Source organism: Schistocerca americana, chromosome 5 (assembly GCF_021461395.2).
Source record: "Schistocerca americana isolate TAMUIC-IGC-003095 chromosome 5, iqSchAmer2.1, whole genome shotgun sequence".
Lineage (NCBI taxonomy): Eukaryota > Metazoa > Arthropoda > Insecta > Orthoptera > Acrididae > Schistocerca > Schistocerca americana.
This window is the reverse complement of record NC_060123.1, coordinates 639,879,672-639,890,991: the sequence shown is the minus strand read 5'-3', so window position 1 is coordinate 639,890,991 and position 11,320 is coordinate 639,879,672. Positions and strand designations below refer to the sequence as shown.

At 40.5% G+C, this 11,320-nt stretch overlaps 1 protein-coding gene across 1 annotated transcript in view; it reads left to right on the top strand.

The window, feature by feature from the left end:
- Positions 1-238: 238 nt before the first annotated feature.
- Positions 239-11,320, top strand: part of LOC124615348 (UDP-glycosyltransferase UGT5-like) — a 74,983-nt gene continuing 63,901 nt past the window's right edge. The window contains exon 1 of the mRNA XM_047143157.1: positions 239-305. The gene's annotated coding sequence lies outside the window, so the exon portion shown is untranslated. The remainder of the gene's footprint in view (positions 306-11,320) is intronic.

Below are 11,320 nucleotides of genomic sequence, written 5' to 3'. Positions count from 1 at the left end.
CTGGTTTCGTGTATTACAGTTTATGGCTCTTGATAAAATTGCATTAGTGGCTATTTAAATCGTAAGAATATATGTGTTTCATTCTTGTGTGCATGCTACAATTATACTATTGCACATATTACAAAGTAAAACTGTTTTGGTTTTAAAGTACAACACGTCCGTTCTGTCTAACCGGACGTCTATTTGACACGTCCGCGACGTTGCCATGATTAAGATTCCGGCTTGTGTCAAGTTGGCAGCCTCGCGGGGCACCGGTGTGTCGATTGAAGGCTCTTCACTGCGACAGCGCGTGGCAAAACCAGAAGGTGAGTGGAAAGGCAGTATCTGCTTCAAGCGCCATGGATACATGTAACAGAAACTATATTGACGTAAATAAATAATATTGTGATAGCCGTGCCACGAGGCATAACATTCCGAATAAATGGTACTCCGTTTTGTAGAGTGAATTTGATGTTCCTGGCGTTGTTTCATTAGGAAGACGAGGTACTAATATGCGAAGGAGAGGAGATTAGTGTTTAACGTCCCGCCGACAATGTGGTCATTAGAGACAGAGTTCAAGCTCGGATTAGAGAAGGATATCGGCAGTGCCCTTTCAAAGGAACCATCCCGCCATTTGCCTGAAGCAGTTTAGGGAACTCAACGGAAAACCTAAATCAGGATGGCCGGACGCGGGTCTGAACCGTCGTCCTCCCGAATGCGCTACCTCGCTCTGTGAACAGCCGCGTGTAATGGCTACAATATAACGTTCTACTGTAAATGTGTTTAGGAATGAGGATGTCTCCTGTCCCCGCGTATCAGCCCATTGATTTGAGAGCTGGAGCTCTGCAACACCTATCTGTTGACCTACATCTTCGTCCATACTCTGGAAACCACTGCGAGGTACATGGGGTCGGTTCTTTCCACTATACCAGTTATGAAGGCTGCTTCCCGTTCCATTCACGAATGGAGTACGGGTAGAATAAGTTCGTAAAGAGTTTCTGGGCGTGCTGTAAGTAGCCCAATCTTATTTTTGTGATCCATATGGTTGTAGTATATTCCTGGAATTCTCACTTAAAATTGGTTCTAGAAGATTACTGACAATGGAACCTCCCCATCGCACCCCCCTCAGATTTAGTTATAAGTTGGCACAGTGGACAGGCCTTGAAAAACTCAACACAGATCAATCGAGAAAACAGAAAGAAGTTGTGTGGAACTACAGAAAAAATAAGTAAAATATACAAACTGAGTAGGCCATGTGCAAGATAAGCAACATCGAGCATAGTATCAGCTGAGGAGCGCCGTGGTCCCGTGGTTAGCGTGAACAATTGCGAAACGAGAGGTCCTTGGTTCTAGTCTTCCCTCGGGTAAAAATGTTATTTTATTTATTTTCGCAAAGTTATGACCTGTCAGTTCGTTCATTGACGTCTCTGTTCACAGTAATAAGTTTAGTGTCTGTGTTTTGCGACCGCACCGCAAAACCGTGCGATTAGTAGACGAAAGTACGTTCCTCTCCAATGGGAACCGAAAACATTTGATCGCAAGGTCATAGGTCAACCGATTCCTCCACAGGAAAGCACGTCTGATATATTCTATACGACACTGGTGACGGCATGTGCGTCACATGACAGGAATATGTTGTCGACCTACCTAACTTGTACACTTGGCGAATGGGTAAAACGATTCTTCTACCTTGCCCGATTTAGGTTTTCTTGTGGATGTGATAATAACTCCCAAAAAAGTGATGAAAACATAAGAGTTTGTCACATAAACTGCAACAAATGAATCCAACAGTTTCACAGTCACACAGTTTTCCCTGTGCTCTGTCAAAACATATGTTTTTAACGTTTTCCAATTTTTTCCGTGTGTAGACCGTCAAATCCTGCATATGTCCAAGCAAATCTGAACTGGAATTTTCGAGAGCGAAGTTGATTGTGTGAGTGCCTGAACTTTGATAATTGACACACGTCAATTGCTAGAAAATAAAAAAGTTAAAATTTTTACTCGGGGGAAGACTTGAACCGAGATCCTCCAGTTCCCCAGTTGCTTCCGCTAACCACGAGACGACGGCACTCCTCAGATAATAATGTCCTTGATGTGGCTTATGTTACACATCGACTACTCAATTTGTATATTTTGCTTATTTTTTTTCATAGTTCGACAAAACTTCTTCCTGTTTTCTCGATTGATCTGTGTTCAGTTTTTCAAGGCCTATCCACTGTGCCAACTTATAACTAAATCTGAGGGGGGTGCGATGGGGAGGTTCCCTTGTGAGCCAAATTTCGGAAGGAACCTGGAAAGAATACCTGCTGTCTCGACCTTAGCGCGTACTCCTACAGCTGCCGCCCTTGGATTTATTATTCTCGACCATTTGTGCACTCCTATTACCACAGTCTAACATAGACTGTGCTACTACTACTCTAGCATTATTTCCAAAATTCAACTTTATAAACAACGACTTGAAAGCATATGTGCAGGTCAATAAGCTCTACGTACAATGCGGTAAGCCAACAGCGTTGGTTACTCCCGAGCGAATGCTACTATTTTTCTGTTTGCTGAGCACAGTCGAAGATATTTGTCAGTTTCGGGCATCAAGTCTGTCAAAAATCTTCTTTATGGATGTAAATCATCTTGGATTTTGTTCCTTTTCCCTGGCTTCAGAACCGAATTTTATTATTGCGGTTTATAGTTAGCAATATTATCAGTATCATGAAAGAAGATAAGCTCAGATACAATTTATCGAATCACACGAAGAGTTTACCTATTCACATATCCTCTTATCTTTCACACTGCAATATGATTTCGCAACAAATCTCACTCAAGTGGCCCCTAGTCGGTCAATATCACTGTACAATAATGTTGTGCAATAACGGTATTATTTAAGTTCTCTCTAGACTGCTCGAAAATAATGTGCAGTACAAAGTCTGGTTCGAAATTTTGGACGCTCAAGACATTGTTGCTATAGTAATTGCTCTACCTTCTTTCAACCTGAAGGAAGAAGGTGGACGAGAAACTGATATAATGGGAGTATGATATTCACTTAAGATATATTATTAAGAAAATTGTGGTTCTACAAGATAAATGATTAGCGTATTTTATTTTGTGTTTATGGACCAACATTTCATAACTTACTGGAAATGGCTACCCTTACGTTTATTCTTAGATTTTTTTCCAGAAAGCTTCTCTCGTAATTGTAGGATACAGTACTTCCCTGCGTATTTAGTGAGCACCAGCTTTTCAGAATTATTCTTAATTTTCCGGGTTTTTTAATTCATCTTCCATCCCATAACATCGACAATAATTTGTACATTTAGATGCACTCTAATACGAGTGACTGTAGTATATTCGTACAGTAATCATTTAAAGCCAGTCCTTGAAACTTTGATAACAAAAGTTGTCGGGATAGTTTACTTCCGCCTTCAACAGTCTTCCAGTTCAGTTCCTTTAGTATCCCTGTGACACTAGCCACGGATTAAACAAACCTGTGATCATTCGTGCTGTTCTTCTCTGTATACGTTCAATATCCCTCGTTAGTCCCACATACTTGAACAACATTCTAGGACGGGTCACACGAGTAATTTGTAAGCAGTCTCCTTTGTAGATATATTGCACTTCCCCAGTATTCTACCAACAAACCAAAGTCTACCACTTGCTTTACCCGCGACTATGCCTATGTGATAATTCCATTTCATGTACCTTCAGTGTGTTACACCCAGTATTTGTATGAGTTGGCCGAATCCAACAGTGACTCACTGATATTATAGTCATAGGATACTACGTTTTTTCAGGTTTTGAAGTGCACAATCTTAAATTTCTCGACATTTAAAGTAAGTTGCCAATCTTTGCACCACATTGAAATCTTATCAAGAGCTGACTGAATATTTATGAAGCTTCTTTCAGATAATACTTCATTATATATAACTGCATCATCTGCAAAGAGCCTGACATTACTATTAATATTGTCTGCAAGATCATGAATATACATCGTGAACAGAAATTGTCCCAACACACTTCCCTGGGGCACATCCGAAGTTACTTCTACATTTGATGATAGCTCTCCATCCAAGATAACATGCTGTGTCCTCCTTACCAAAAAATTCTCAATCCAATCACAAATTTCACTTGATACTCCATATGATCGTACTTTTGACAATAAACGTGGTGTGGTACTGAGTCAAATCAAAAAATACTGCATCTACGTGATTGCCCTGATCCAAAACTTTAAGTATGTCATGTAGAAAAGTACAAGTAGGGTTTCACATGATCGATGTTTTCGGAATCCGTGATGGTTGGCATTGAGGAGGTCATTCTCTCCAAGGTACCCCATTATGTTTGAGCTCAGAATATGTTGTAAGATTCTACAAGAAGTCGATGGCAAGGATACTGGAGGGTAGTTTTGTGGATCGCTTCTACTGCCCTTCTTGTAGAAGGGTGTGACCTGTGCTTTTTTCCAAGAATTGGACATGGTTTTTAGTTCGACGGATCTACGATAGATTATAGTTAAAAAGAGGAGCTAACTTAGCTGCAAATTCATTATGCAATCTGATAGGCTTTCCATTGGGCTCTGGAGCTTTTTTCAGTTTTGACGGTTTCATCTGTTTCTCAGCACCACTGACAGTAATACATATTTCATTCATCTTTTCGGTGGTATGAGAATTAAATTGAGGCAATTCTCCTGGATTTTCCATTGTAAAGGGACATTTGAAAACGGAATTAAGCATTTCAGCTTTGCTTTGCTACCCTCAATTTTAGTTCCTGTCTCATTCGCTAGGGAGTGGACCCTAACATTGTTGCCACTAACAGCCTTTACATACGACCAGAATTTGTTTGGGTTCTGTGAAAGATCACTGGACAATATTCTGCTACGGTGGTCATTGAAGGCATCACGCATTGCTCTCTTGACAGCCAAACTCGTTTCATTCAGCATCTATCTATCTACAGTCCTACGCTTTGTTTTACACCTATTACACAGTAATCTCTGTTTCTTTACAAGTTTCTTTAGAGTGACTGTATACCATGGAGGCCCTCCTATTAGGGACTGTTGTACTAGATACATATCTATCCAGTGTGTGGTCAACTATTCTTTTAAACTTGTGCCATAGTTCCTCTGTGTGTCCCTGCACTGTACTGAAAGTTTCAAGTTACTCACTGAGCAATGGCATTGCTGATTTTTTATCTACATTAATGAATATGTGTATCTTTCTGCTTTTTTTGGTTGTTCTTTGTACTTTGATAATCATTGTTACCACAACCGCATCATGATCACTGATGCTGGTTTCGATGGAGACAGCCTCAGAGAGGCCAGGTCTATTCGTTGCCATTATGTCCAACTTATTTTCAACATAAGTGGGGTTCCTAACTATCTGTACTAGTTAGTTTTTAGAGAAGGCAGTTAGTAATGTTTCACATGATGTCTTATCACGCCCACCACTAACAAAATACTAATTTTCCCAATTAATTGTTGGATGATTAGTCTCCACCAATGATTACAGTATGGTTGCTCAATTTACGTTCAAGCGAACAGAGCAGAGGTTTCCTCTAGATTACGTCAGGAGATGAGTCCGGAGGGCGATACGAGGATCCAGTTATCATACTATGTCACTGCTGATGCTGAGTCTTGCCCAAACCATCTCATGTGCGGTTTCAGTTTCTATCTCAGTGAATTTAAGTTTCTTGTCTGCTGCAACAAATATACCTCCTTTATTTCCCATTTGCCTATCCTTTCGATACACACTTAAATTTTCCCTAAAAATCTTACTGCTATCAATTTCAGGTTTCAACCAGTTTTCTGTACACAGTATTATGTGAGCTTCACCGCTTTTCGCCAGTGCTTCAAACTCTGGCACACTGTTGCGAATGCTTTGGCAGCTACCATTAGGACTTTAATACTCTCACCTGAGAGACCCGTTCCTTTCGATCTTACACTGATGCTTCTGGGTTTCCTATAGCTATCTGGATTGGTTGGAGAGAGTCCTGAAACCATTTAGGGGGTCACTACGGTTCTCTACCCTATGGTGCAATCCAGGAAGTCGCAGCCTAGCTTGTCAGAGAAATTTCGAAATATCTGATTCAGCCCTTCCACTCGATTCAGAACCAAAAAGCCACAACCAGTTCTGGAGGCAATGCTGCAAATTGTGGGCTTCGTTGGAAGTACATGAGCAAGGCTGGTCTTCTCAACCTTCTCTGCCAGTCGCTGGAATGACCCAAGAATGACCTCAGAGCTCAGACGATAGGCATCATTTGTTACAACGTGTGCCACAATCTGAAGTGGGTTGCACCTTGTTTCCTCAATGACTGCTGGAATAGCGTCTTCAACATGCTGAATGAGGCCTCCAGGAATACACACTGAGTGCACCTGGTGCCCTTTCCTGCCCCTTGGCGCCATTTCCCTATGGGGTACCATCATTCGCCGTACGTTTGAACTATCGACGATTAATAGACCCCTACCTTTTGCGTTTGCCTCCTCTCGACACCTGACCAAAAAAAAAAAAAAAAAAAAAAAAAAAAAACAGGTTTCCGTGTTTCCCAAAACTGGTGAAGTGAGTACCACAGGCTCAATTTCAGTTTCGGTGAGAGACAGCACCTCAGACTTGTTGGTTAGCGGGATCGGTACAACACCGTGAATCCTCCACCGTCCCCATCCACCCTGTTCTTGTACATATTGTATATTACCTATCTTTCGCTATAGCTTACCCCTATTTTTCTCAGAATTCTTGCACCAATTTACACTAGTGAATGTTTTTTCTAGATCGACGAATCCTGTGAGCATGTCTTGATTTTTCCCCTGCCTTGCTTCCATTATCAGGTGCAACGTGAGGACTGCCTATCTGGCGCCTTTACCTTTCCTAAAGCCAAAAAGATCGTCACCTAACATATACAGATCTTCAATTTTCTTTTCGATTCCTCTGTGTATTGTTCCTGCATGCAGCGTGGATGCATGAGTTGTTAAGCTGATTATGCGATAGTTCTCAGACTTATCTGCCCTTGCCATCTTTGGAATTGGGAGGATATCTTTCCTAAAATCGGATAGTACGGCGCCAGTCTCATAGATTCTACACACCAGCTTGAATACCGACTTCCCCCAACGGTTTTAGAAATTCCAATAGAATGTAATTTACTTATTCTGCCTTATTGAATATCTTATTTCAGAGACCTCTGAAATTCTGACCCTAATATAGGATCCCCCATGTCATCTATATCGGCTCGAATTTCTTCTTCCGTTACATTATCAGGTAAGTCCTCCCTCTCAAATGGTTCCAATGGCTCTGAGCACTATGGGACTTAACATCTGAGGTCATCAGTCGCCTAGAACTTAGAACTACTTAAACCTAACTAACCTGAGGACATCACACACATCCATGCCCGAGGCAGGATTCGAACCTGCGACCGTAGCGGTCGCGCGGTTCCAGACTGTAGCGCCTAGAACCGCTCGGCCACTTCGGCCGGCCCTCCCTCTCATAGAGGCCTTCAATGTACACCTTCCACTTGTCCGCCTTCTCTTTTGCGTTTAACAGTGGGATTCCCATTGCACTCTTTAATGTTACCTTTTTTGCTTTGAATTTCGCGGAAGGTTGTTTTGGATTTTCTGTATACTGAGTCAGTCCTCCCGACGATAATTTCTTTTGTGCATCCACTTCGCGTTGGCTGCATTCCACGTACAATTTATTTCATTCTTAAGATTTATATTGGTGCATTCCTGTCTTTCCCTGAACATTTTGTACTTTTTTCTTTCGTAGATCAATTGAAGTATTTCGTCTGTTACCCAATGTCTCTTCGCAGTTATCTTCCTTGTATCTATGTTTATGTGTCAAACGTCTGTGATTGCCATTTTGAGAAATATCCACTCCTTTTCAACTGAAATATTTCTCTGGAACTCCTTATCACAGTATCCGCATCCTTAGCGAACTTCAAATGCATCTCGTCATTCCTCATTACCTCAGTAGCCCACTTCCTTCCACACTGAGTCTTTCGGACGATTCTCTTAAACTTCATTCTGTTCTTCATCTGTACTAAGTTGTGGTCTGAGTCTGTATCTGCACCTGCGCCTTACTGTCCAATACTTGATATCGATATCTCTGACCTTGATGTAATCTAGCTTGCGCTGAACCGCCGATCCTGTCGCAGCAACTCAGCAACGATGTCTGCAGCAGGGGAAAGAAAGGCAATCTGCAAACCAAGAGGCTTCACAACAGCCTAACCGTGTACCCAATATCGACGGTCCGCCGCAGATCAAATTATAAGTTCTTTTCTCAGTTTCTTGAAAAATCCATAAAGAAAAACATTAAGCTGTAGCAGATTCAACCTAGAAGATAAGGATAGAAGCTACAAAATTCACCAGTTCCTGTTGTAGAATAGTTTTATCGTAAAAAATATTTTTAACAGTTCAACAAAGTCACAGAGTTTTTATATGTTTATTGTGCGGTCTGACACTCCTTGATATCTTTGCCAGAATAAATTGAAATTCTCCTAATTTTTCCTTAAATAATTAATTAATGTCACTAAAGAATCAATCTTGTTCTCATTTAACAAAATATTCCACTTTAAAACCGATCTCCTTGACCACTGTCGCCGATAAAGTTTTAAAACAGAAATTTAATGCACTTCATAGTACCGATTATTTTCAAAACGTCAATACGTGTCGACTTCTCATTAATAAAACTTTAAACTAGTTAATTATTGAAGATCGTCCACACTCCTGATAAAATTCTGCCAGAACCTCTTCAAGAAGTCTGAAGTTTAAAAAAATTTGCAAATTTTACACATACGTAATATTTACGATGTACGTCGAAACAAGAGTCAACTGACTGTTTTAACTTCCAATTCGAAGGTTATTTTAACAGTTGATAACCAATTGACATCCAATTACAAACTTTATCATTCCACATTCAACATTGAACTCCTTTTCATTTTATAAAAAAAACATAAAACCGATTTTAATAATGGTCAGCATGATGTTTCAACGGTTCTTCCAGCCGCCAGCCGTCGACTACGATGCAATAGTGGTTAGCTCTCGTCGTCCGCCGCGTCTGGAGTCCCCACTGGATGATTTTGCTGCGACGATACACATGAAAGAAAAGAAACAAAATCTTTTTAAATAACAAGTCTCCACTTTACATACTACAAATAAATAAATACATATATTAACATTTCTTACCTGGCATCGCTCAAGCGGTAAAGAAACGCGATGTTTCCTGATTAGACTTTTGAAACTCCACAAGCTGGAACCTTCCAATGTTTCCGAGTCTTTTCCTAGTATACCTCCTCCTCTTGTGATTCCTGAACGGAGTATTCGCTATTACCGTCTGAAATTTATCGCAGAATTCAATTAGTCTTTCTCCCGTCATTCCTACTGCCAAGCCCATATTCTCTCGTAACGCTTTCTTCAATTCCTTCCCCTATAATTGTGTTCCAGTGCCCCATGATTATTAAATTTTCATCTGAATTACCTGTTCAGTATTGTAATATACTTGCTCTTTGTCTTCATCTGCTGCTTGCGACGTTGGCATGTATACCTGAACTATCGTTCTCGGAGTTGGTTTGTTGTCGAATCTGATGAGAACAACCCTATCAATGAATTTTTCACAGCAGCTCACTCTCTACCCTACTTTCCTATTCATAACGAATCCTGCTCCAGGTATATCATTTTCTGCCGCTGTTGACATTACCCTATATTCATCTGACAAGAAATCCTTATCTTCTTTCCATTTCACTTCATTGGCTCTCACTACATGTAGAGTGAGCCTTTGCATTTTCCTTTTTAGATTTTTCTATCTTTCCTACTACGTTGATACTTCTGACATCCCATGCCCCGACTCGTCACACGTAATCCCATGGTGGGTTATTCTATCTTCTTCTCATGGCCGCCTCCCCCTTGGCAGTCCCCCTTCCGGAGATCCAAATGGGTGACTAATATCAAATCTTTTGCTTCAGAATACAAACAGAAGATTAAAACAATGTAACCCAGCTGTCGTTGGGAGGCGCTAGGTCAACGAAAAGAGAGAGAGCGAGAGAGAGAGAGAGAGAGAGTGAGAGGGGAGAGAGAGAGAGAGAGAGAGAGAGAGAGAGAGAGAGAGAGAGAGAGAGAGAGAGAGAGAGAGAAACTTGCCACGGTAGTGAGTGCTTTTCATGGCCTGTGGTCGGCGTGTAACGGTCTAGGTATACTGGGTGAGCCAGTATACTGTCCCACTACTGTTAAATATTTCTCTCTTTTTACTTTTAAAGTAAATATGTGCTACGTATATGGCTGTACGTGGTAGAGAGAAGTACAAGCAATAACAAAAAATGGAAAAAATATTTAATTATCCCTTCTGTTAATTGAGATCATGTTCTCTGAATTTAAATTTTTGCGGTTGATGAACATCATTCTTAGTGAAAATATTTCTATCGGTACGTAAGAACATGCCACAGCCTGTTGCGAAAATACTCATTAAGAAACTGCAAACTGACTTTAAATTATGTTGCTCCCATTCATTAATATGCCGAAAATCAGAACGTATAATTTACTTTCCTGTCTCACAATTTAATGAAAATTAAGTCTGCCGCATAATGGCGGCGTATTGTTGCGCGCCAACTATGTTATTTCTCGAAGCTGAAGTCTTACGTAAAACATGACAAATGCTTAAATATTTGAGATGGAGGGTGCCACTACTACATAAATAACCGCAAAGTATTGCCTAATACATATATTATTGTTATTTGTCACAATACAGACCGTATACAACAGCGTAAGTAATATGCGTCTACATTCGGCTACTCCAGAGAACAAGGTTCATTAATGTCCGATCTTGTGCATCCTTTTAAGAAGAAGACCTCAGAGTTTATTACATAATATGCTATTCACAGACGTTACGGCACTCTGTTAATTCTTTGCGTAGGTAAATAAAATTCTTTCACACTTTTTCTCACATCAACAGTGTTTATCACATTTTCATCGTAACACGTGTGAAAATTAATAATCAGATGCCACACGGGATGTTCTTCACGGTGATGCGTGTAAAATTTTACATTATTTAAAATGTGTCTTCCATATGGGGACGCTGTACCAGAACTTTCTTTCAAAGATTGTTCAGGGATACCTTCTAAGTATTTTAATACGAAGGTCCCAAACTCTCCTGCAGCTTGTTACGTGATTATTGCATTTCCATTGGTTTATTTCCCCAATCAGCTTTGTATCTGTATTGCACTGAAAATCGTGCACAAAATTTGAAATGTCGGTGATATTCGTTGTGTATAATTTTTTTTTCACGCTCTACCTTTGCACTCGATGTTAGGAACCCAATCGATGTACAGTAGTTACAATACTGTTTTGGTCGTGGCGGTCCTCTTCCTTGGCCAGCTTGGTCGC